Here is a 25358-nt window from a genome sequence, read left to right as displayed (position 1 = left end):
AAAAGGCTTTCCACCTTTGACCAGTAACAAGATAAGCACACACACATTCAGTTCATGGGAAAACAACGAATTTACATAACGCAAATGTTATCTAGTTATGCACCACATAGGTAACAACAGAATTGTTTTGCTTGCAACACTATTTTCATATATTCCCTTATTTACACCACTCGGTAAGTTCTCGCTGGTATTGAGAATCTTTCATTTTGAAAAGACTAGCACCAAGTTGGCAGTTTGTCAACAACCATACTACTACTGGTAAGGCGTCTGCAGTCAAAAAGAAGTCATTCTTTCAACGAATGGTAAGGCTATATCCTTGGGTGTTTTTTGGGAGTCAAAGGACTTTTCCTTCAGACTGAGAAAAATGCAGCCTAGTGGCAAGCAATTGATCACTATGCATGGAAAATGGACACATTTGGACAATTGACTGCAATTCGGCCATATTGCAGGTGGGGGCCCGCAAAAATGGCCCGAATGGTAAGGCTAAGGCTGTTTTTTGGGGGTCAAACAAACTTTGGCTTCAAACTGAGAAAATGCAGTAATGGCTAAGTAATTGATCACTATTTTTGGGGTCAAGGGGACGAATGGTTTTCCTTCAAACTGAGAAAATGAGCCTAATGGCAAAAAATGTGCATTGAAAAGCCTAATGCAACGGGTCAAAATGGCCCTAATTAACTTAATAGTATATATATGATCACTACTGGGATCATTTTGCGTAGGTTTTCCTTCAAATCTGCTTTGGTACATAGCTATATGTACTAGGCAGCTAGGAATTCTACTTAATTTACATATGTATGAAAATCACTTGAACAATCAAAGTTATCTAATTTATGTTATAAATATATATAAAAAAGGTCGTTATCAGTAGGAGAAATAATCCAGTTGATTTTTTTTACAAATATGACCGGAAGGTTCTTTATAAATGAATCTTTGTATATTGATATAATATATAAGCTTGTAATTAAAGCAATATTTTTACACGGAAGTTTGTTTTCTTAACCTTTTGTGTAAACTGAAATTTTTTATTTTTTACATCTTGTTGATTTAACTAGGAGAAAAATGTAAAATTATCAGTTTGATAAGTGAACAGAATTTTAAAGGGAAAATTAGTTAAATTAATACTAAATGTTATATGAAATATTAGATTATAAATAGTACTACCTAAATAGCTGAAGTTTGTGCGAGATCACATAAGGAAACAACCTTGTAGGTTTTAATATTGGATTAAAACAAATTAAAATCCTTTATCATGAAGTGGTTAATGAGAAACACCTAAATCCGCCATCTTTTAGCGGGTATCATTCTTGACTTCGCCAAGTAAATTCTTTGTTTATTAACGTCACTGGAAGCCTGTTATATGAGAGTTGTTTTTTTGTGCTGTGAAAGAACAGCAATTATATTGACAACTGGACACTTTCAAGAAACTCTGTTTCGGGTAGTGTTTTGTCTTGTAAGGCATGGGTACCATCAAGGCTTGCGCCTTTGCTATTAAAGCCACTCAGGCAGTCATTTTAGCAAAGCGATAGCAGAGGCCTACAGAAACGAAGTTGATTTTCAAAAATAAAAAAAGCTAATTATTGCAAAATTTTTATACACAGATTTTCATCTACACGTATACATTAATTTTCCAAAGAAAAAAGTTTAAAATGAGGTGGCGACGAATATTTTGTCCAAAGCTCATCTGAGTGATATTTATTCATCAAAATTTAATGTCAAATATTTTTGGTAGTCCGTGGAATTCCAACACAACTGCTTATCGTGACATGAATGTTAATTGTGAATAAGTTTTCTGCGTTTATTAAAAATGAATAATTGAGTTATTTTCATAATCTGACAACAGAACCTCTCATTCAGTTGCCATACCATTTTCTGTCATTTTTCCATGGAAAAGAAAACGGGATTCTTTTCCAAGGACACAAGGGTAGAGAGTTTGTCCCGTTCACGCATTCAGAAATCCTTGACTGGTGTAGAGCAATAACCAAACTTAGGGATCGCAAACAACTTCCAGCTATTTGCTCTTCCAAAGAGTTTTGAGGTGTGTAGGAATTATTGGAGGTGTATGTAAGCTGACAAGTTGAGCTACTGTGATTAATCTTCAAGGTTAATACATAGGCCTAGATAAGACTCCAAAGCTTTCAATAATGTAAGTAGTGGTCTCTGTATTATTAAGCCTTAAAGATAAATAGAGGCCTATGCTAGTTGTTGAAAGCAGCCTTTCGATGTCCACAGAGTGTATTTGTTTAAAGTTGGCAATGCTTTGGCTTGAAATTTAATTCAGCAAAACATACTTAACTCGGGTGTTCCTTGGCCGAGGTGGCTCAGCCCTGCCCTCAGGAGTCAGTCAGAACTCAGTGTTCAATATTTATCAAAGGCATAAGCTTGGTTGTCTTAATTGCAAATTAGGCTAAAATCCCTAATGCATTAGAACTTTTCTACAAGTATTTAGGTTATTTTTCAAGAATTTTTCTTATTTTTTTGGTTGCTTATAATTAATTTGCCGTTATTTTTAACCTCAGAACTCAGAAATATGTTTTTGTATGCTGGCCATCCTGGAATGCTATCACGCATGCACAGTGTTATAGGGGAACTTTTGGTAAAAAGTGGAGTTTCCTTCACTGGGGGTCTGCCCCCAGCTGAGTAACACTGCCTACTAAGGTTAGCTTAGGGTAGGTATGTGCAGAGCCATTCCATAACACAACAACAGTCTGGTCTTTCTCCCAATGATTTCCCCAACCCAAAATCCTGCGTTCCCAAAGGGTCCCCAACTAAGCTGGGTAGATATGAGGTTAATAATTGACTGACAATAAGAAACACCACCACTTTCATCAGCAACACAAAAAGTATATGAAAAATCAATTTCCAAGATAATAGTCTGCATGGAGCTGTACTATAGTTTTACCTTAAATTTATATAGCCTACAGTACCCTTTTAGGTAGATCCGGCAGGAAACTGAGTCAGGTTAATTTAGGCTGTCCGCCATGAAAGGACAGTTGGTTTTTCTACAGAACTTGATTGCTGAACCAGTGTTTTTCCTCTGGCTAAATTACAGAACTGGTGATAAAACACTTTTGAGAATAGCTAACAAAGGGAATGGGAATTCCTAGTAAATAATTAGGAAAAGGAGGCTACCTTATTGTTGTATAATTTATGGCATTGAAAGAAGATCAAATGTTCTAACGAAGAAGGAATTAGTGTAGGTCCTATCAGTCAGAAAACACAACTTGAATATTTGTACCTACAGAAAAAACAGTCCTTCAGTCAATTTTACTGAGTTTGTGGCTAGTCTCAAATTGTCTGGGGAAACCACACCTTCCAAATGACATCACGAAAAAACTCCACCCAAAGAGTGACATCATTAGACAGTATCCAATTGATAACATTTTTCTCTTAAACAAAAGAAAGCACAGTGTTTTACCTGACTGAACAAGATTTTTTTAAAGTAATCCAATTTTGTTGCACTCGGCTGTAATTAGCAGGAGATTCTGTTAAATTGAAAATCTATTTTGTTACACAAACTGTAATTAAGCTGTAAATTTGCCCAAAATCACGGTTTAATCAAGAGAACTAAGGAAAAGTGTGTCTTGTGAACAAAAAACCTTTTCGATAAAACCTAGTAGTGTCCTAACAGTGAAAAATGGGGATTGTCTCTGTTAGCCTAATGGCTGCTCAAATTTTTCGGAATTGTTGAAGTTTAGGTGGCCAAGTAAATAAGCGCCCTAGGTTAGGTTAGGTGGTTGTTGGTTAGGTTTGGGCAAAAACCCTTATTCTGGGGTCCCCAAGATTATTAGATGGGAAAAAGGGTGTATTTGCTTTTATATTAATGATCAGTTTCAGCATAATCAAAAAAACAAAAAAATATATTCTTCTGCAAACAAGAAGGGCTCTCCTTTAGATTTACCTTCCTGTTAAATGGATTTGGAGCATGTTCTAAAAAGAACGGCAAATAAATGGATTTCATTCATTTCATTCAATACCAGTACTGCTGATTCTAAGCCTTAACAAACATGCGCTAGCTTTCGGTTCACCAATCAGCAGCTGCCAGTTTTCTGTGCTTAGCGAGAGCTGCAAGAAACTGGCAATTAATGTTTTCCCCGAGTTATTTTACTTGCTGAACAAGAATTTAAAGTAATTACTTCTTGCCAGAACATACGAGCTTGCCAGAAATCTTTAAAAATGCAGATAAGGCGCACAGCGCCGTTCTGCCACGGCGACCTATAGAGGCCACCCAAGTTGAAAGCAGAAAAGGTAATGTTTTGTTTCCCGTTTAAGGAAGCTTCTAATAGCATGCAGTGGAGCTAGACTATGGCAATTGATGTATTTTTCTATGTTATTTTACTTGCTTTACAAGAGTTTAGGTAATATTTTGCTGGTCAGCTGCTGCTAAACTGTAATTTACCCTTGAGCTGTGTGCAACCCACTGGTACAGACGTGCAGTTTTGAAGGGTCAATTTATTTTTTTAGTTACAGATCTAAACCGCTGTCGACAAAATATTATTTTAAATTTTGTTCAGAACAGATAAAATAATGGTAAAGTAAATTTTGCAGTAAAAGACAACATTGGCCAAATGTAGCTGATGGTAAAGGGGACACTTTGGGAAGGTCATTTTGGTTGGTAAAACACAAATTTCACATTAAAATTCTTTTGAAATTGATAATTTCTTAGAAATACCTGGATTATTTACTCTTATACATTTAACGAAAAACACTTTAAGGGTTCTGGATACTGGCACTTTTCATTCATTACTGTTTGTTGATTCTAAGCCAAATGGAATGTCACTAGCTTTCGGTTCATGAATTTAGTACTGGTTTGGGGCGTGGGGACCAAGATTCTGGCAATTAACATTTTCCTGTGTTATTGCACTTGCTGAACAAGAATTTGAAAGTACTTTCTTGCCAGAGCTTTGGTCTTTAAAAATGCAGATAAGGCGCATAGCAGGGGCTAAAGGACCAAATTGAAAGTTGGAAATGATAAGTTTGTTTCAAGGGCTTTGACCTGCAATGGAGAAGACTATGGCAATTGACGTTTTCATGTTATTTGAATTTCGAGTTTAGGGCAATATTTTTGATCGGGTTTTAAACCATTTATCACATGGAGTTGGCTCCAAATGTGTTAATTTTCAAGGGTCAAATTTTGAAGCCAACTGCCAAAATATTTTAAATTCTTGTTCAAATAAAGTCAGAAAAACGTTTATTTCTTTGTCATTATGGTATGCTTTGAATTACCTCTTACTGACAAAATATTATTTTTAAATTCTTGTAACACAGGTAAAGGAAAACGTCAATTGCCATAGGCTAGCTCACCGTGGACAGCTGGCTTAGAATTACCAAGAAGGTTTTAAAGTAGTAACAGGATGATTTTCATCTCCTTAGTGGTAAATTAGTGTAGTATAAAGTAGCATATAGTTTGGTTATTAGCCTAGAGTAGCCACGGCTGTCCAGGTTGGTTTAGGCTGAGATGGTTTTGTCTTCCCAAGGTTTGGTTCCGCATCAATGGCAAGAAAACTGGTAAATGTTTGGATAGCCTAATTGCCTCATTTTTGTACTTGACACTAAACCAAAGAGACAGGGTTAGGTACCCAGCCGGATGTAAATGAGTAAATTTTCAGAATTCCGCAAGCCCAAGGTTCCCAGTAGTGTAAACAGCCCAGTATGAAAATATAAGTGAGAGTAGCAAACAATGAACATTTTAAGAGAAATATTGCAGAAAAAATTAAACTGTGATAAGGTTAATGCAAGCCTGCTCAAAAGAATTGCACGCTGTTTGAACCTCCTCATCTCCAGTGCTATGGAATGCAAATGACCTGTGAAATTCTGCCAACCCTGACCTTTTGTGCTTTATTTTCCACTTCATGACACATCTCCAGCCTTTTCAGAAGTTCGAAAGGCTTACTGACTTGATAGGAAGGTATTTCCATAATTGGGACACAGTTGCAAAAGAACTAATGGAAAATTGTGATATTTATCACAGAAAAAGTTAACTTTCAATATACATTTTGCTGGAAATTATGATGAATATTGATAACTTGGTTCCCCTATCAACCACATTTTATTGGTAGTGCATTTACATGATTCTTAGCTTAAGCTGCATAATGATAATCGTGTGATTTTGATGTGGACTTGGGTAGTTATTGAATATTACAAAAACCATTGATATTGTCTAGATAAATTACAAAGAAAGAACGGCAATTCTAAGCTGGCTGTCCGCTGTCAGCTAGCCTATGGCAATTGACATTTTCGTATGTTATTTTACCTGCTGAACAAGAATTTAAAATACTATTTTGTCGCTCGGCTGTAACTAAAATGTAACTGACCCTTCAAAACTGCACGTCCGTACCAGTGGGTGGCACACAGCTCAAGGGTAAATTACAGTTTAGCAGCAGCTTAAACTCTTGTAAAACAAGTAAAATAACATAGAAAAACGTCAGTTGCCATGGTCTAGCTCCACTGCACACTATTCAAAGCTTTCATAAACGGGAAACAAAACATTACCATTTCCGCTTTCAACTTGGGTGGCCCCCATAGTTCGCATGGCAGAACGGCGCTACGCGTCTTTTCTGCATTTTTAAAAATTCCTGGCAAGCTCGTATTATCTGGCAAGAGGTAATTGCTTTAAATTCTTGTTCAGCAAGTAAAATAACTCGGGTAAACATCAATTGCCAGTCTCCCGCAGCTCTCACTAAGCGCAGAAAACCAACTGCTGCTGATTGGTGAACCCAAAGCTAGCGCATGCGTGTTAAGGCTTAGAGTCAGTAGGACTAGTAATGAATGAAAAGTGCCTTTGGAATGGCTCCCACTATCCATTTATTCGCCTTTCTTTTTACGCTTGTTTTTCATGTTCCAAATGACATAATAACAGGAAATACAACAATAAGGTACCCAAACCTTTTCCCAAGTTATTTACCCTACTAAAACCCTGAATTCCCAATGGGTCCCCCTTACTATTAGCTATTCTCGAAAGGGTTTTACCACACCAGTTCTAAGATGATTTACAGAATTACAGCCGAGCGACAAAATATTACTTTAAATTCTTGTTCAGCAGGTAAAGTCCTATAGAAAAACGTCAACTGCCATAGCCTAGCTCACCGCAGACAGCCGGCTTAGATCTACTGAAAGAACAATTATATAAATAACAAAGAAAAAGTATAATCATTGCCTCTTTATGAAAATTTGCCAATTAATTACAGAGTCCTTGGAGGCTGACTTTTTTCCTCCAAACCATCCATTCATTTTGGTAATTAGTTTTCTTATCAAAAGGAGAAGCCATATATTTTATGACTGCTGATATTGTCATTTTCCTTTTGGACCATTGTTGTTTGTACAACCACTCATTTTGGTTTGCCGTAGCCTAGCTCTTAATGATTTCAGTAGACCATCATTGAAACCCAGTATTTTTTTTTTTTTGTTGAGAAAAATAAAACTCAAGTGCATTACATATAGCAAGAATAAATGTTAAATTACAAAAAAATGTTAGATTTTTTGTGTGTGGTTGGTAACAATCACAAAAGAACTGGAAATGTTATTGGTAACTACAGGAATATATTCTAACCCAGGCATGGTCACAGGTTCTTACCTGACTAGGGTGGGCGACATGTTCCACAGTCTTTCTTCATAAAAAAAAAGTGTGGTACTTAATCTAGGATGTAGCCTAAACTAGCCTACAACTTTAACAAGACCAGGTAACCCCAGAATCCCCAACCTACTGAATACTTTTTGTGTACTTGATGGTATGAGGATAGTGTTGTTTAAAGTTTAAGTTGAGATTACTTTATAAATTGGTAGTTATTTGGATGTTGCTGGGAAAATGAGCAAAGGGGTTCCTTTCATTACCATTACCATGCAATCTTAAAAAAGTAATACTGCCTGAAATTGTAGTATCTGTCATAGGTGTAAATTTGTCTTTAAATATTATTGAAAGCTATCATCAGTGCTTTTCTTGTAATTAGGAGGTTATGCTATACTGTATGTAATATTAAACTTTAATTAGCCATGTCAAAGGAATAGCAAAGTCCATTATAGTAAAAAATCGCGATTATGTGCTTAAAATTCGTTTCCACTTAGAATGCTTTGCAGTCGGGCAGTGTCTTGCTGAACACTGGCAGGGAAGGAAGAAGTGGGAGTCTGAAATAATTTACATGGACTAGCCTAAAAGTAAAACTGAAATTTTTGTCAGAAAGTCATAGGGTCATAAACTCCATAGTAATTATAGGATAAAGGGACCAAACATGTGCTCTTTATGCTGAAGAGTTCCAACAGGGCCTTTTTTAAGTGAACGAACATATGGAAACTCATGTATTTAGCAGATCCTTCATATACTGTAAATATCTTAACTTTCCCCTCCTTTCCAAAGGGAAAGGTGCTACAATTGTCATTTAATTAATGGCGCTATGTAACATGGTGTTGTGAAGAGTTTTGCCCAAATTTCTCCTCATTAGATTCCTCTTTGGGACACTTAGTTTAAATCTTGTAGCCTAGCTCTTCCATTCTGTGCACTGACCTCAGTTTTATTTTATTTTATTTTTTTTTTATACTTTACAGATTACCTATCAATACCAATTAATCTGCAGTTCTTCATTGGAGTGGTGGGTACAGCTCTCGGCTAGCATGCTGTTGGCCCAGCGTTCGACTCTCTGACCGGCCAGTGAAGAATTAGAGGAATTTATTTCTGCTGATAGAAATTAATTTCTCGTCATAATGTGGTTCGGATTCCACAATAAGCTGTAGGTCCCATTGCTAGGTAACCAGTTGGTTCTTAGCCACGTAAAATAAATCTAATCCTTCAGGGCAGCCCTAGGAGAGCTGTTAATCAGCTCAGTGGTCTGGTTAAACTAAGGTTTACTTTACCAACATATCTGTATATTTTGTTAGCCTATTTCAACAACCTTTCTTAAATGACTTTAGTTGCAAAGGTAATAAATGCAGACCTAAGAAATCTTAAGATTTTCACTGTCAGTGTAAATACATAGAGAAAGCACTAGATGTTTAGACAGAGCACTAGTACTAGGCTATGTTTAGGGTTGCCCATATGGTTCACCTGTTATAGATGCAGTACTGTAGTCTGCACTTTACACCCTACCACAGGGACAGGTATACAGATCAGTCAGAAGTTGCTATTTAAATCATTAAATGTAATACAAGGTCATTACGAGTCCTAATGAAAGTATTGATGTGAATTTTTATAAATTAAAAACAAATAGGGCAGTTATTAACTACTGGAACTTGAGAACCACATAAAATTGTGTTGACTGGGTTGCACACTTGTCAGACTAAGTGTACAGAGTACACTTAGATGAATCTGGTGTGTCCTCATGTAATGAGTAGTATCATCAGACTTTTCAGGGTTTAAATGTAAGAGTCTTATCAATCTTCTATTGAACAAAATTGAGAATAGGTTATTTTTTGGGGGGAGAGCTTTTCCATGGTTTCTTAATAGCATTTCTGCTCTTGAATGACTTGCTTAAAGGATGCTCTTAAATGAGAGGTGAACATTAGATGAAGTTAGGCCAAATTTAAAAAAAAGGACAGTTAGGCAGGAAAAAACCACAGGAAACTGATAAAAACTGAGGGCAAAGAACAGTAGGAATATTAGTACTACTGCACAGGGTGTTTCGAAATTAGAGCCCCCCCTTCTACAGCATAAACTAAAATTGATATGGACAAAAACAAAAGTAATTTAGAACAGGTATTTATTTAAGTTTCTCTCTGAGTATTTAATATTTTGTGTGGCCTCCATCTGCCTGTACCACAGCCTGCATTCTTGAGGGGTATGATTTCAGCAAATGGCAAAAAAGCTGAGACTCAAACTCCATTTCCCTGAGCACTTCGGTCACCTCTCTTCGCAGGTCGTCGAGGCTTGGTATACCATCATAGTTCACTGTGCGCGCTTCAACACGATCCTTTAAGATACTACCAATGTTTTCACACACCATTAAGGTCAGGGGAGCTACCTGGAAATTCACTTGAAGAAATCGATACCACTGTTTCGAAGCAGCTCCTGTGTCTGAAGAGCCTTGAAACATGGTGCCTTATCATGCAAAAATGTGACTTCTTCAGCAGATAACACATTTTCAGGATCTTTGAGGAAAGGAAATACTCCACCAGTAAGCAGAGTTTCTCTGAAGTATTCGCCATTCCATGATAACTGTTTGGCTGTGAAACAGAAAAATTCCCTAACATTCAGGAAATTTCACAACTTGGCGATAGCGCACGTCATCGCTGATATCATCCAACTTTGCAGCCCAAATGATATCATTTTTATGATTTGGCTTCCTGACTGTAAATGAAGAATTCATCTGATGCGGCAACATGGAGAAAGTCATCCCAATCTTTAAGAAATGAACCACAAAACCATTCATGGTCTTCTCTCTGTTGCTGAGTGATGTTGGGCTTGCTGATAACATGAAATGGCTTGATACCAGATTTTTTCAACTCACGATATACAGCACTATAACTTCTCTTCTTTCCCCTTTTTGTTTTTAATTCAAGCACCAATTTACATAAAGATTTTCTTGGTCTACCCACTGCCTCAGCTATGATGTCTTTTGACCCCTAAGAAAGGACTTTGGGCCTTCCAAGATTCTCACTCTTTTCGCGATGACAGTCATATTGATTTTTGTTCCATTTTCTTTTAACAAAGGATTCATCTCATTTAATGTATTTAGCCATCCAGGAACGTGAAATGAAGAATGCGCCAGCATCCCTGGCCTCTCTGAAGGTTATAGCCCGTATTCGATCAATCCATCTGATTTCCTCCGAGTCGTTAGCCATGGTTGTATCTAACTCCGTCACTCAGTCTGAAAATACAAGAAATGTAAAATGAAAAATAGCTTAACAGAAAATGTACTTGGAGATAGGCTATAGCAGAAAACTTCATAACTTTCCATTTGTTCTGTGGAGGAGGGGGGGAGCACTAATTTCGAAACACCCGGTATAGTGTACCATGCATGTTGGTGTAATGGTTTCTCTTCAGGGTTTTTATTGAGAGGGGAGAAGACAAGGATGATGTTTGGTTGAAAATCCTAATTCTGCAAGCTCATACAAAGAATAATAATGCTACCTGGATGGGGGCAAAGTACATCCAGAGTGTGTCGAGGCGGTAACATCATAGCTGCTGAGAGATAGCCTACAGCTTGTATACTAAAAAACCCTTCATCTCCCCTCCAAGAATTTGGCAATGGCAATATTGTAAACTCATTATTATTATTATTATTATTATTATTTTGTTTTTACAAAATTCACTAGTAAATAAACAATAAGCGTGATGATTAAACATATCTTAGGATAAGGGAGAGAGAAAAAAAGAGCAACAAAACAAAAAAACACAAAAACAATCATAATAAATGATCAGGAACGTTATCCAGTACAAGCACGTACTGAGACAAACACAATGACAAACTCATTGACTAACTCATGGACTATTTGTTTCAACATAAAAAGTTGTCGATTGATGCATGTATTTAACATGTAAAATCGATCATCCATGCAAGTTTGGATTTTCTTACAGGGCACAAAGGCAAAGTGGGCGTGGGCGGCAAGTCACTTACAGTGGGTGGCCCATTGATTTTTCTCAGATGTCTTATGTAGTGTAATGATAAAAGGCCACTACCATAAGATATTTTGTATACTGACGGTGTGGGAGAGTTTGTCACAACACCAGTTCTGTCTCACCTGTTGGGATTCAAGCACAGACACCTGTCTCAAGGGGCATCAGCCATTTGGGTGTCCATGGAGCATAGTTTTTCTTGCGCTGTTGCCATTTCCAGTTCCAATTTCCTGAGTGTCCGATGCTAGTGCCTGGTTACTTCATAATGTTGTCTGGCTGTGGGCACATCATCACATAACTGTCTGCCAGTAGCGAGTCGCGCTGGGTATTTATCCACCGCACATAGGGGTGTGTTAAGGTAATGGAGGAAGTCGAGGGATCCTTTATCATTATCGAGACGCCCTCCTCCTCCGGTGTTGGCTCTAATTATTCGTTTTGCAGTCTTGACAGCTGCCTCTACCCTACCATTTGACTGTGGGTAATGGGCAGAAGAAGGGTGGATTGAGATGCCTCATATCCTGAAAAATGTGAGCATTTCATCACTTACTAAGTACTGCCTTCTGTGAAGATCTGCTCTTGTAACCCCCAATGGGTGAAGTATTTTCTTAGTTGCACCATCAGCTAGGAAGAAGTCATGGTATTTGGGAAATGGGCTATTTCTAGCCATCCAATTAATGTCTGCATAGGCCATGTACATACAGCCCTCCATCTGAAACAAGTCTACTAATGTACACTGGAAGGGGTAGCCCGGGGCCAGTGTGAGGCTCATCACTTCTGTGTGTAGTGATGGTGCATGTATGTCGCACGAAGTTCAGGTCGATCTACATTGTTGTAGGTCACCTTACATACCTGGCCAGTAGACAGAGTGATGGGCTCTTTGCAATATGGAGTCAAGGCCATGATGACCAGCATGCAGGTTACTTGCCTCTTGCTGTCGGAGATTTTCAGAGATAAGTAAATGGGCACTTCCTTGATCATATGCGTACGTAATTAAATACGTAGCCGGTAATGGCCAAGTGGTCCCTGGCACTGTAGAATGGGTGTGGACATGCTATTTCTTGCGACTTCTGTGGGTGCCAGTCTCCAGCTAATATCTTAGTTATTAATAACTGATACTGTATATTGGATCATCCAATGCCACCTTGACCGTCTCGTCATCCATGGTGCGTCCGTGATGGTCTAGGGCTTCAATGGTAGTGGAAACTACCGCTATCAATAGGTCTTCGTCCAGCTCAGTGTCATCTGTGGCAGGTGTTGTCCTAAGGGTAGGGAATCGTGACAGGAAGTCAGCAGCACAGTTACTTTTTCCTGGCAAATACTTAACACTGAATTTGAACTGTAGGGTTTATTCCTTCAGTTTAAACAATCTAGAGTTAGCTATATCTCCCATGGCCTTACTACCTAGAAAATTGCCGAGTGGGTGGTGGTCTTTGACGATAGTGAGGTACGGGCATCCTAATAGGAAGAGTCTAGCCTTCTTAAGGCACTGAGCTACCATTAGAGCCAACCCTTCCACGGCTGCATATCCCGCCTCGGCGGGCGTAAGGCAGCAGCTACTGCATAAAGCAATCCTCCATCCCTCCTTGCAGCAGAAGTGGGTACTCAGCTGAGGTACACAAGCAATACTGCTGGAGGATGATAAAACCTATCCCTTTCTTACTCCAGTCTGTAATTGCTACCATAAAGTGAGCTTTATCATAGTACCTGCAAGGCCTTCTTTGGCCAGCTGGCATATGGCATCCTGTCTGTGTTCAAATCTTGTCTGTAGTTGATCATCCTAATAGACGTGTAGACCTCCAGGTTTCTTTAAGAGTTCTCTAAAAGGCGATGATGGATACCGCAGCAAGAAATGGTGCCAGCTGGTTCACAAAACTGTGCCATGACCTGATGTGAGTGATAGTTGGCTTTACAGGCATGGAGAAGTTCTTAATGGCTGCTAAGCTTTCTTCCATGGGTTTATATTACTGTAGTCCCATCCCAAATGAAAGCCCACGAAATCTACTTCTCTTCTGCAGAACTGAAAATTTTCAGGCTTAAGTGTGATACCTATTCTTGCACACATTGCAGGAAAGTTCTAGGTATGCCAAAAGGCTGCCTTTACACTTACATCATAGAGAAGGGTGTCGTCAACACACTTTTATTTCAGGGATACCTCTTGAATTGTGTCATCAAATTGATGTGTGTAGGCGTCCGAGGCAGAGCAACGGGTCATGGGTGTCCTGTGGTACTGGTACCACCCCCGTGGCGTCCAGTTCTACTTGATGAAATCACCAATAAGCGTCAGTGACAGTTGTGAAAGAATTCTACAGGACTCCCGATATCATGTCAAAGGGTGCAGGTGTATGGTGTGTCTCTCTTGTGCAGCATGCGTTAAGTTGCTGGTAATCGACGGTGTGTCGGAGCTGGCTGGACTTCTTGGCTACTACCACCATACGAGCACACCATTCTGCTGCCTTTCCAGGGGGAATGGTTCGCAGGACCCCTCTTTTTACGACTTCATCAAATTGGGCATTCAACTTCATCCTCCCAATGCTTAGGGATCGATGCAGGAGTGTGGCAGCCATACTGCTTCAGGGTTGAGATGGATGTGATGAGGTTCACCTGTCATCACTGTTAGAGGTTCCCTTGAGGTGTTGAACATTGAGGATGAAAAATGCCGCAATAACCATTTCTCGAGTCTTGGAACATTCTCCTCTAATGGTGGAAGACGTACTGTCTTCAGTTTTGGAGGCATGTGACCATTGCAGCTGGAGTTGTCATTGAAGGCACTAGGCCTATTTACGTCCGAGTCCACGGAAGGAGTATGATGGTGGAATTTCTCTGGTGCTAGGCCCAGTTCTTTACAGGCTATTAATGAAAGGTAGACATGTTTAGCTGTCTTCATGAAATAAACATCCTGCAAAATGGAGCACCCTTCATACTTAATTTGGCAGATAGCCTATCCCTTTCAGTAGGTAGCCAATCCCATGCACTTCTCAGGTATGTCGGCAACATCCCTCAGGCCAGCCTGATGTCGCAGCAGTGCAAGTCGTTCGTTAACTAATGAAAGTGGGGAGGGTCACACTACACACACTTAGGCGCCTGTGTCCGCCACAGTGGGGGCAAACTTACCACCCCTCCCATGACCGTGTTCCATCTCCACCTTGATCGTGGGTTGAGGGGTATGGCGGGCTTCAGCCACTACAGCTGCTCCTGAAATGTCTACGGAGGCTGCAGGCCTCTCTGTATTATTCTTACTGCTTCTGTTATATTTTGTCAGATGACCTACCTTCTGACAACCGTGGCATGTTAGGGATTTGGCTGGGCAAGAGGCCCTGTCTTGACCATGTTGATCTCTGCAATTAGTACAGCTATGGTGTGTGAGGTTCACATTACCCCTAGCAGTATGGGTCCCTGCAACTACCAGTATGGTATCTAAGTTGGTGTCGGTACCAGCTGTATTAGGAAAATTGCACCAAGATTTCCCGCCTTTAGTATCCTTGCTGGATGATTAAAATGTACAGCACATGGCCTGTAAAGTATCCATATTTTTAAAGATATTACATGACTGAAACACTTGCCTTTTTAATTCCTGGTTACTAAGGCCTACCATAAGTTTACATAACATATTCTGACAGGTCAAAATCACAATAGTCAGCTGTCTGTGTGCACTTAATAAAATAATCACTCACTGACTGAGCTGACCCTTGCACTATACTAAAAAAATCAGACCAGTGATTTGATGATCGAAGCACTATTTTTTCCACAGCGTCAAGAGCTGCTTTGGGTGCGAGATTAGGCCATTGAGCATCAGTAAACCTGGCGTTGAGGGCAAGGTGAAGGGCCGGGATGCAGAGTAGCCGGACATGAACAGCTTCTGTAGGTGGCCACCTGCAAAGTTGCAACCAGCAGGACATTGAGTGCCTCCAGGACCGGAATTCCGCCAGAGACATCTCCATCACATTTCTATGGGGCTGACAACTATGGAGTCCTTGGAGGGGAGGCCACTGCTGTATTCAAGGAGGCACAAGCGAGGTCAGCCTGAAGCATCTGAATCTCCTGTTGCTATGCTGATAGGACTGCCTGAGCCTGTAGCATGGAAGAAATGATATTCCTAGGGATCATTGGGCTTCTGCATGTGGCTACAGATGGCCTTCGAGCCCTTGGGGTCCCGGGCATATTCCTGTGAGTTGGGGCCATTGCTGGAGATGTGTAGCTCTGGAGAAACTCACTGCACTATGTGTGGTTGAATATCTTTATTCTGTGAACGTATACAAAGAATAATACGTGCTGCCTGGATGAGGGCAAAGTTCATACAGTGTGTGTCAAGATCAGTAACATAGCTGCTGAGAGGTAGCCCACAGCTCATAGACCAAAAACCCGTACAGATGGAAGTCATTTGTAAACTTCAACTACATTCTTGAAAATTTTGCAAAATGGATTCTTGTTTCTTTACAAATAGGGTACTTATTTCTTGAAACAACTTTGACAAATTAGGGTCTTTTGAAGTGATAAGTGCTTTTCACTCTTTCTATACAAAATGATAAATACTACCTCCAAGTGGGTAGTACCCAACATAATCATGACAAGGTGCATGTGTATCCAGAATGTATACCGTTGACACCCAGGATTCACGGGGGATAGGGTCCATAACCCCCATGAATAATTAAAATCTGCGAATACTGTACTTGACTCCACTGTAAAAATGCTTATATCTGCCTATTTTGATAGTTCAAACACCAAAAACCCCTCTAAAAATGCTTATACCTGCCTGTTTTATTAGTTTTTTCATGGAAAATGTATTTAGTCATGATAATATGGAAATACAGTAATTAATGACTATTTCGCTATGAAAAATTCAAATAGGCGAATTTTCCGCGAATAATGTGGATATACGTGCCACAGAAAAATCTGCAAATAGGTGAAGCCATGAATCCAGAACTGTGAATAGGCGAGGGTCGTTAGCAAAGAGATAGGTGGATGTCATACACTGCAGTAGAGAGAATAATTTGTTGTACTTAAAACATTCCTTCAGCTCCGGTATAAAAGACCAGCCAATAGATGAAATAACCATTGAATAGACTAAATATTATCTGTTATCTTGTGCCTATATCAGCCCCCAGGTTTTCATAACTGTCATTTATGCCTTGAATATTGTAAACTTGAGTCAGTTCAGGTGATGTGGACGATATTGTAAACCATACACTCAATTTTGCAAAGCACTATAATACTTAACAGTATGGAACTGAGGCTAGCTGTGGAATCTTGTGTATTGTAGGACTTGGAATATGTTGAAGCATATGTGAAAGTAATTTGCAGAGTGTCAGTTTTGCACAGGTAATATTGGTAATTGATGGAGTTTTACACATTTTAAACTGCTATGTATTGAAAGATGAGATTCTCTCTATAAGTTTACAGTTGATGTGTACTTTTTTAAAGTTTTTTACTTGAATACTTTTGACATACTTTTTCTTTTACGTTGACTACTGTAGGCTTATACCTTTTTAATGTCGACTAACATACAACTTTATTTTTTTTTTTTTTTACTTTTTTGTATATTGACTGCTGTTGACTGTTGTGTTTTAATGTTGTTGGCAGCTGTAGACTTGTACTTTCTTTATGTTGACTAGTTTGACTCGTACTTTCATAATGTTGACTGCTGTAGACGTGTAGTGCAGGAAAGAAGACCAAGTTAGAACCTAACAGCTAAAAATTCTGAAATGTCATCAAGTTAAAACTATACTTCTAGAAAAGATGAGAACTAGCTTCTCAGTTTTGAACGGAAGATTGATCATTTCAGTCCAGCTCTGGGCTGAAAATCACTAAATTTACATTTTCATGCCATTGTATGAGTTCTTCCGTTTATTAAAAAATCTTGTGTGGCTAATTTTCTTATTCCTTTTTACAGGCCCAAAAATTTGGCGAGGCTCTCAAGAGAACCATTTGTGGAGTAGTTGAATTACTCTGGTTCATGAAGCTGACATTGAAGTTTAATTTTCTATTTGACCTTATTTACATGGATATGCTAAAGGAAACTTGAGGAAATTTGTCTGGTTAATGTAGAATCATAAGGAATAAGGTTTTTGGGGATGCAGGTCAATTTAGATTTCGAAGCTTTCAAGTTTAGCCACCAGTTTGGAAGTGAACCAGGAATTTGACTATATAACTGGACCGAAGATTTCGCAGTAAAGTAATCTGGAGTAGTATTGGTCAGACCTTGTAAGTAGTTTGATAACTGTCAAGTAGATATTGGTCAAGTTTTTACAGTAAATCCTTAATATTTTGTATTTAATTTTATTGAAAAAAATGTTAAAAGTATGGCGAGGAGAAAACTGAAATATTTAAATTTCAAGCAGTTTGAGCACTACATAATTGGGAATAAGGTTCCAACAACCCTAAGAACTGTGAATTACTGACAAGTTTGATGAGAGAAAGTATTATATTTTTCATTGGCAAGGAAGGTAGTAGTAGTTTTATCGTATAGGCAGCACTTTTACTTGGTCCTTGTTTTGCATCCATACAGATCATCCTGCTCCTTCAGAGGTATGTTCTGGCTTTCTTTTTTGAAGACTATTTTCTGTAATAAGGTTTGCAGCTTAGTCAAGTTTTGATTTACGTTGTAATTTTAAGCTAACCATGTGTTTTTGTAGTTTGAACTCAAAGACTGTATAGGTTGCTAGGTAACTAACAGAATCTTGAACATACGACAGAGAATAGTAGCATTCATTGTACACTAATTAAATAATGTTAGGTCAGCCAAGGTCAGCGTTACCTAGTGTTTAAAACATTTTAGGTATGGAAACCCCATTTTGTCAACGGAATTGTGTGTGTGTGTGTGTGTGTGTGTGTGGGGATTTTGTCTACCATAGAATGAGGGTAGGACTGTCTTAATGTCTCAAGAAGGTATATGGGAATACTAATATTGATGGTAATGTGATATTTGACACATTAAGTTGTACTTGGACTTGGTGGTGCAATGTAGGCGTACATTTTATTGTGAATATAAAGGTATATATGTGAGAGGGATCGATTTACAGTACTTCCAAAGCAGGCAAGGTTACAACATACACCTTGGCTGGGGCATCTATAGCAAATACTGTATTGGAGTAGAAAGAGAAGCTTGTTGAAGAGCAGAAGAAAAGGTAGCTGGTCCTTTGTGCTGTAAGAGACGGTGCTGATAGAATTTGGGGTGTGGTGGGGGGGGAACAAAGATTTCAGATGTAATGCAGACTGCTCATGGTAAAGTGAAGTGTATGATTAGAGATAGACTTACCAGAAAAGGTTAGTAATTGTTAGCAAAGTGGAAGGGTTGTGATTAAATGGGAACAAGGAAGTAAATGTGAGAAGTTGTGGTAGTGTATGATGGCAGAATGAGTTCAGTAGTATGTTGTTATACCTCAAGTTAGAATGGAGAAATTGAAAACAATGAGAAACCTTGGAAATTAACTGAAGAACCCTATGTGGCAAGTCAGATAATAAATTTAGTGAAAATAGAACATTACCCATTAAAAAAGGGAGATTCTGTTAGATATTTAAAAAATTGAGATTCTGTGAGATATTTAAAAAATGGAGTTTCTATTAGATATTTAAAAAATGGAGATTCTATTAGATATTTAAAAAAATGGAGATTTTATTAGATATGGATATATAAATGTTTGTACATAACTGCCATCACAAGAATAAACTACTTCCAACTACTTCTGTAATGGTCTACCAAACTCTATATTGAAAACTATCACAAATTAAGGATTCCTCCTGGTGAACCACTTGAAGGTAGATTGGGGAGGGGGGTATCCAAGAAAATCAGCCAGGTAATGAGTATGTTAATCATAGAATAGCCGAGCAACTAAAAGTTGAAGGTCTGGGGACTGTAGGAAGTCAGACCTTAGTTTTAAGTAAAAGTTGCTGAGCATAGGTGGAGTTGTTGAGTGAATGTACACGAAAACTGCCGTCTTTTGTTGTGAAATTATTGAGTCTATTTTTAGGACGATACCGAATTTGTACGAAAGAAGGGTGAAAAATGTTGAAGGTAAATCGTGAAGTTAAAGTTTTACAGTTAGAGAAGCTGAGAAGTCATGTGAAGATAGGGCAAATTAAGGTTTAGCAAAAATTTTGTTGTAAAATTGTACATTTTTTTTATTTTGGAAGGATTTTGCGTTGTGGAAAGGTTAGAAGAATTGTGGTTTCAGTATCTTGTATCTAGGAGGCTATAGGCGTATTTACATAGTAAGGCTGGCACTGATAACTCGGTATTTGTGTTTGAAGCTTCAAGAAGTTGTGTTGAGGGTCCCTCTTAGTTTTCAGGAAGAAAATGTTACCATCTCTGTTTTTGTCAAGTTTCCTCAATGAATTATTTTGTTGTGAGTTTTAAAGGAGTTTTATTTCAGTGAAACATTCAACGATATTAATTGTTCACAAAATATGTAAATTAACCAAATTTCTTAACTTTAATATGGATTCAGCATAACCATGAAAAGCATTCTGTAGACATTAGTTTTTAAGTTAACTGAAATAAAATAGTTGTGTAAAGTAAACCTGCGTTCAAATTTCATAATTAGCTGTAACACATCAAAATCATAAAGTGCTGCTGTTCTGCATATTTTACTTCCTTGGTATCTGGCTGTAATTTCGTAGTTCTATGGTCAAAGACGTGAAAAGTAAAATTAAAATAATGTAAAATTGGGTCTAGTGGATAAAGACGCTTTGATCTAGAGAGGGAACCCTTTAACTAGTTAAGGATATTGATTCTATGGTTTGGCTACTTAAAATAACAGTAATCATAAAGATAACATAAAGTAATCGTTTTGTATACAGGCAAGGTACATTTGGTCAGAATTTGCATTCAAGATGTATTCTTTAAATACGACTGCATTCATTTTAGAGTAAAGTGCCAACAGATATTAGTCAAAAACTTAGTCCGAAGTAAGGACAGTGCTTTTGTAAGTTCTAAAAAGATCATACTATAAAAATTCAGTGATTTTGAGCACTTAAATGTAGGTTACAGTTTCTAGGTAGCTATTTCAAATTGTTTTATTTCTTAACGCAAGTTAGCTTCATACCAACTTGACAATGTTTGACTGTTTGCTGCATAAAATGATACAATGATAAAAGTTCATTAAAGAAGAAACTGTTGTATATTTACAAAGTTAATTTGGATAGAATTTATAAAAATTGTAATTAGGAGTCTTAAGAGTAAAAGTTTAATGCTACCCAGAGAAATGACAAAACAGTTGAAGCATTTTAAACTTTTATAAATACAGTATGTTTAGACATTTTATACTTTTACAGATTTGTTTAGACATTTTAGAGAGAGCAATATAGCAAGTGAATGATGGAACAGGTCATCGAATGCAGTGCTTTTCATGGTGGGACTGAATTTTAACTGAGAATAGAAAATATATACTGTACAATGTTTCCAGTATTGTTCTGACAATTTAACTGTCCAGATTGTAATGATGTTAGTAGTTTTGTTCAGAATATTCAGTTGCCCAGATCTTAACTGTACTGACATCAAGGTAATCCTGTAGGGTAATTCAACATGTTTATCAGCCCTGCTTATTAATGAAAGTGCTCGGTTTGTCTATCACTTAACAGTGTTTTTTGTATTGCTTCAGGTAACTGAAGTATTTTGGTTCAGTAACTTTTTCTTGTATGTCAAAAGTTCTTGCTTTATTTAGTAGCCAGTGTAATACAACTGTCACAGATTATCTAAGCAGCCTTTCGATTAGTCCGCAAAACTCTCAAGTAATTTGGTAGACCGTTATCTTGTATACTAACGGAGATTTAACTTTTCACGAAGTAATATGACTGTTTTTCTTTGCAGATGTGCACAAAAAAGAAAGCTTCAAATCAGTGTGAATAATGGAAGGCATAGAGGAAATGATGACCTATTCTACATGAAGCAGTAGTCTTTCAAAGGCTCCAGTAAGAGAACGGGAAATGGAATCCCGAGGAAGAATTACCTAACACCCATCAAGAATCTACTTGAGTCTCACCCTTCTAGGTTTTCAAGTGGAGGAACTAAGTATGGTAAGCCAGCAAGTTTCAGATCAAGTTACCAGGCCAATTGTTCTCTGGTACTGTCAAGGGTACACAGTTCTCTGGCCTTCTCAAGTTGGTGTGTCTAACAAGAACAACCAACCATACCCAGTTTTAGGTCAATATGTACCACCCATTGCAGAGATCAAAATGTGACAATTTCAGATACGGTGGATAGGCTGCCAGAGTGCTTTGTCGCCCTACAGACACCCCAAGGGTAATGAAGACAATGCATTTTGGCAGAATCTTCATTGTATCTTCTCCTGTCACGTTTTATTTTAGTCTGGAATGGATTTGATTGGTATATTAACCTGAGACATTGGTATGGTTAGTAGTTTCTTATATACTAACTAAAGACCAGAGAGCTGTGTACTTCTGACAGTAGCAGGGAACAATTTGTCTGGCAGTTTGATCAGAAGTTTGCTGGCTTGCTTCACTTCGTTCTTCCATTTGGAAATCTCGAGGGGTATGACTAGAGTAGTAAGCTTCTTGATGACTGTTAGATAATGGTTACTTGATTCTATTTTCAGTTTTCTTACTGGAATATTTGTAAGATTACTGCTTCAAGGAGGATAGGTCATTCTTTACCTTGTCGTGACTTTTATTATTCACATGTTTATATTTTTTCCTCATGTGTTTAAAGATAGTATTTTTGATTGAAGAATGTTGACTGTTGAGAAGTATAACAAATTTTATTTTGACAATAAAATACACCAAATTTCCGGACGTTCTTTTATTTAACATTTAAAGCATGGTTACAAAAAGCAAGGGAAGGTTGCTAAGAATTTTTTTTAAATATAAAAAATAATTTTTTCCTCGCCTTCCGAGCCAACACTACAGGAGCTCGTGGAGGCGAGCGAGTGTTCTCAGCAGAAGGCAAAAAATCAAACCGGTGCCTTGTCACCCGTCCATTTGAGAAGAGACATCGAACTCTTGAGACTCGAGAAAGTCCAGGTTTAAATGTCTGGTTATTCAGAGATGGAAGAGGAAGTCCTCTTCTCGTCATTGTGGTTTTCTAGTCAAACATCTTGCCAAAAAATTGGTTTGCCAGTTCAAGTATTATCTAGACTTAAAATACTATTTGGACACTCGGCTAGCCACGCAAGTTAGCAACAATAATAACCTTAAAATTGGTATTCCTGAAATGGCTAATATTGTCGATGTTAGACAATCTTCCGTTGACATAGAAAACGTGTACTTGCGTTTAGTCTAGTTTACGGTTGACCAGAATACGTTTTCTTTATGATCAAAAGACTTGGTGAAACTTTGGAAAAAGAAAACTGTTCATGACAATCTGGGTCAAAGTTTTTGAAATAAGCCCTATGGCTTCTCAAAAGTTTATCTTAAAATTACTCCAGAACATTGTCTATGGCTTCTTAAAGGTACGTCTATCTTAAAATTACTCCAGAACATTCTCAAGTTTTTTTTCTGAGAATTTCTCCGAAGCATTCTAATTTTCGCGATATCTCTATTGAATACAGATTAAGCTTCATAACTGTATTAAACGTTTATGAAATTTCTGGTTTTTCAGCTTAAAGCATCAAATTTCCTCCACATATTAACTCCTTGAATTTATTCGGAAGTTAAATTCCTTCAATTTTCAACCGTTTGCTGATTTTCAAAAATCATGATTTATCAAAGCTACTGAGAACATTATGAAACAGGCTATTCAGAATCCAGGAGTCATAAGCTTACTAATACAGTACTTAAATTCAATGTTCATTACTTTGGTTAAAAGATTTTCAACAATGAAATGCGTTACTAATTGTTTACATTCGGGGAACTTTATTTCAGTGTGGTTATTTGTTAAGCAGAAAAATATGGACTTACGAATTTTTCTTTTTGACCCAGACAATCGAAAACAGCAGTTTGAAAAGATATCTTTTAATCAGATGCCTTGAAATGGAATTTTTTTTTAATATTCTTATAACAAAAGCTTTGAGAAATAGTATTGGTTTTAAAAATAGTTTTCGAAAATTAATCATGTACAGAAGTCTTTAAAATGCTTATATTAAATTAGAGAACTTGTTAATGCCACATTGAAAAAAAAACTGATCTTAAACAGACGTCTTTTAAAATTAAAAACAAACTCTGTAAATGGGACACAAGAATAACATACATACACAACAACTTTTATTCGCTAATCGGATTACAGCCAGGCACAAATCTATACTGCAATCATGGTACAATTGTGTCACATGAGAACCCGCCCAGCCACCCCAAAAGAAACAGACGAGGTAACGTAAACACACAAATCGCCCTTTAAGAGACCACCACCATCCCATGTAAGTGATTGAGTCAGGTAGAGAGGAAGAGATGTGCAGCGAATGTTCTCATTACCTCTTGCTTCGTCCACCAGCGAGATAATCAAATCGGACTAACGTCGCCTTCTACCGCACACGGACCACTAGGGCATCGTTTGAGACTGCGCTGCGCAATAGATTCCGCGGCATTCCACAGGGGCGATATCCCCATACACAGTTTTAATTGATGAAGTCTAGCGTCAAAAATCTCTAATAAGGATTCTTCCTAGCTCTAGATTCTCTGGCATTCCACAGGGGTTATTTTCCGGACAATTCTCCTAGAGCTTCATTTAATTTATTGAAAATCTAGCGTTAAAAACCTATAACAAGGACTCTTCCTACTTCATGTTTTATAATTAGGCCTAATCATAACTGGAAACTTTGTCTCTTTTAAAGACTCGTACTACCAGATATGCCATAGTTAACATTCAGTTAATTCCACCCATAACCGTTTCTGCTATCAAGTTGTGGTGAAGTTAATGGTGATAAAAGATATTTATTTTCTATTTAATTTTAAATTAACCTATCCTGGGTGTACATAAAAAAGAATAATCACTTAAAGGCACACTAACGATCTGACTTTGTGCAGTAATTCATCAATAAGTCAAAATCTGGTAACCTAACAGTTTTAAGGTGTAGCAATAAAAACAACTTTGCAAAATGCTTGGTGTGTGTGCGTGTGTGAGAGAGAGAGAGAGAGAGAGAGAGAGAGAGAGAGAGATTTCACGCAAGTTGTCACATTCAGCACAGATGAAGGCAAGGGATCGCAGTGTGATTCTACTTTAAAATCAAATTCAGCTAGATTGTTAGTACTGCCAAGATTCAAATTGTTTAAAATCAAAACTAACGCAACCAAAACATTATAATTAAAATCTCTGGCCCAGACTTTATCCCTGAATCTATAGGTATGACCATGGCAGAAAGAGACGGCATTTGTATTCATTCATCTTAATAGAAAAAAATTTAAAACTAAGATTTGCAGTTAAAGAAAAAAAATTACTTCAGAGTCTAGTTACTTTGTCATATAACTATTAAAATGAAAATCTATCATTTATTTCTTCACAGATCTTATACTTAATTTTGACATTATCACTTAAAACCAGACGATCATTGAACTAATAATTGCTATTAATTTAAGATTTCTGAAAGAATTCTCGCTTATGACCAATAAATTGACTTTTTTACAATAAACTCTTTAAAGACTTCACACAATAGGCTATTATGGGTGGCTAAAAGTGACAACGATTTATCTTTACTTCATGTGAAAAAAGTAAAACAGTATTTTGTAATGTAGTTTTTGTATTTTAGTTATGAAATCCGAATTTACATTAAAGTTTTTCCAGTTAATTCGGATTACAACGCAAGAACAAAATAGAAGTGGACTATTCGATCTTAATTTTTCCATCAGAATTTACTTCAAAAAAATAAATTTACTTTAAAAAAATAGTTTTATATAGAAATTAGCTATTAAATAGTAGCAGGATATAAAATCAGTTATT

General features: G+C 37.5%; 1 long non-coding RNA gene across 1 annotated transcript; it reads left to right on the top strand.

The window, feature by feature from the left end:
• The first annotated feature begins 1901 nt into the window (after positions 1–1901).
• Positions 1902–22278, top strand: LOC136829442 (uncharacterized). Its single transcript, XR_010850387.1, has 3 exons — positions 1902–2143; positions 17427–17737; positions 18042–22278. It is a non-coding gene; the product is annotated as an uncharacterized lncRNA (long non-coding RNA).
• Positions 22279–25358: the final 3080 nt, after the last annotated feature.

The sequence above is a fragment of the Macrobrachium rosenbergii genome, chromosome 44, assembly GCF_040412425.1.
Source record: "Macrobrachium rosenbergii isolate ZJJX-2024 chromosome 44, ASM4041242v1, whole genome shotgun sequence".
NCBI classification, from domain to species: domain Eukaryota; kingdom Metazoa; phylum Arthropoda; class Malacostraca; order Decapoda; family Palaemonidae; genus Macrobrachium; species Macrobrachium rosenbergii.
The sequence above is the reverse complement of the archived record's forward strand: the minus strand, read 5'-3'. Positions and strand labels throughout refer to the sequence as shown.